The following is a 1963-nucleotide window of genomic DNA, read 5'->3' on the forward strand; positions in this document are numbered from 1 at the left end:
AAATAATACCCATTAAAATAAACATCCGGATTCAACCTCCCTATTTGGGGGCGGATTTAACAGTTTGGATTTTTAATGATTGCCCCAATTAGTGGAATTTTAATGCCCATTTATCTAGATCACTCCGAGCTATGTCTACATAATCAGTATTTACAGCTTTTTTTCCTCCCATTTTTTACACGAAAGAAATTTAAGAAGCTATTTGGTTATGACAAGAGGGGGAGTATTAAGATATTTATTCTAAATCCCAACAAACTTAATCATCTCTAGAAAAGAAAGAAAAAAATATCCCTAATATTCATCAGAACTAAAAAACACATGTGGTTATTTTGAATACCAAACTAGTTTGCATAAGTTTTAATGATTTTCAGACTCAGGGCAAATTAGGTCTAAGTTTGAGTGATTTTCCAACTTTAAACAAACGGTTTACCTACTTGAGTTTGAGTGATTTCTTGACCTAACAAACCAGCTTGAATAAGTTTGAATGACATTTAGACTCAAAGCAACTGGTTTACTAACTAACCAATAGAAATCCCCTGGAAAAATGTTCTTATATCCCAGCCGGGTTCAATCCCAGCCGAGGTATGGAATTTTATCCTCAATATAATTTGAGAATTTGACCACAATAATTAATAGTAGTAGCCTACTGCTTAGCCTAATAAATGAGTTTGAAAATATCACACAACGTGTCTGGTTACATAGAGAAACATATTTGATACATGTGAATTATTAGGTGTCAAACTAATAGCTGTCAAAGTAGAGCATGATGGGGAACGGGTGCCTGGAAACTATCCCAAACTGTTGAATGAAATCGTGAATATACTGAGGAGATGGGTGTGAATGAATACGCCTGCCAAACACGGAATATCAGTACGAATTTGTAACAGGATGAAGAAGAAAATGAAGAAGAACAAGAAGAAATGAACCGCAGAGAATAAATCAATTTCCTATGCAGGTAAAAAGAAAAAAAATACTATCCCTAAGAAAGAAAATATGAACAACAAAGAAAAAATTAATGTAATCAAAGAAAAAATTACCAACTAAGGAAAAGAAAAAAAATGGCATTGGAGTGACTAGACAATCTGACAGGTAACTCATGTTAGTTATGTTACAGAATGTAGTTGTAGTCACAGAGGTCAACCAAAAAGTACACGCGGATACAAAAGTAATCAATTTGAGTGAATATTAATTGTTGTTAGCACACATTGATCATCAATCACAGAGCAAATCAATAAATCAAAGATCCAATACCAAACACTGTCAGACAAGTAACGAATCCTGTTAAGAATATCATACCAGAATCATTTGTAATATGTATTGGTAATATTGGTACCGATAATGTACATTGTACAATGCACATCTGTACATAAATTAATGTAGTTTGATTATTATTAGACCTATGATAATATCGGGGTATGAAAGCAAGGACATTAGTACAACATGTTGGTCAGTCTATCTAGCAATTTTTGTTGTTAAACAATTGGCATATTGGCAATTTGTTGGCAATTTCTCTCTAGGAAATCAAATAAACTAATGAAAAAATCAATTGCGTTTTATGCTTTCATAACTAGCCAAGCCGGTCAAACGTTTCTTAAGGACACCTGCCGTCGCATGCAGGTCACTCTAAAGACGTTAAAGATAAAAATAAAATGAACATAAATTAAAATCTATCTCCTCCTCCTATGAAACAAATGAGGTAGGTACCTACTATGTAAAAGAATAAATACGTTTGAAAGCACAGAAAATGGAACTTCCAAACAGTCAGACACAAAGGTTCCATGAAATCTCAAGATTTAAGTATCAGTTTCTTAAACTTTCCTTTTCTCTTTTTTAAAAACGATACTTTATAAACTCGCACTTCGTGCTCGGGAGGGGGGCTTCGCCCCCCTCCACCCCCCGGGGGCTTCGCGTGTTTGCTACGCGGGGTTGTGCATGGGGTCGCGCTTCGCGCTCCCTTGTTTAC

This window comes from Diaphorina citri, unplaced genomic scaffold (assembly GCF_000475195.1).
Source record: "Diaphorina citri unplaced genomic scaffold, Diaci psyllid genome assembly version 1.1 scaffold2797, whole genome shotgun sequence".
Taxonomy (NCBI): domain Eukaryota; kingdom Metazoa; phylum Arthropoda; class Insecta; order Hemiptera; family Psyllidae; genus Diaphorina; species Diaphorina citri.